Source organism: Penaeus monodon, chromosome 19 (genome assembly GCF_015228065.2).
Source record: "Penaeus monodon isolate SGIC_2016 chromosome 19, NSTDA_Pmon_1, whole genome shotgun sequence".
In the NCBI taxonomy this organism is placed as follows: domain Eukaryota; kingdom Metazoa; phylum Arthropoda; class Malacostraca; order Decapoda; family Penaeidae; genus Penaeus; species Penaeus monodon.
In genome coordinates this window covers 929800-930130 of record NC_051404.1, presented here as the reverse complement: position 1 = coordinate 930130, position 331 = coordinate 929800, and positions in this window count along the sequence as shown.

Below are 331 nucleotides of genomic sequence, written 5' to 3'. Positions count from 1 at the left end.
CTCTGCTTCTGATACTGATAGCACATCTACTAAACCATGATAACAGAGCGTTTCGTCTTGGCCATACCATCGGTAGCACGCAAGCATCTCTGCTAAAACCGATCACAGGCGAAGAGATAATTTGTTCAATGCACTATAATCAACACTAGAAATAAAATGCTGCGTACATGACCTATGGCTTAAAGCTTGTAGGAACTCCATATTACTGCTTTAGGCTTTATGAATGTTGTTATAATTGGCGGGGAGATACTCGAAGCCGACGACGGAGGCGAACCAAGCCTCTTGATCAGTTTTTCCCAACCAGGGTGAATTTCACTGACTTTCATGAGGG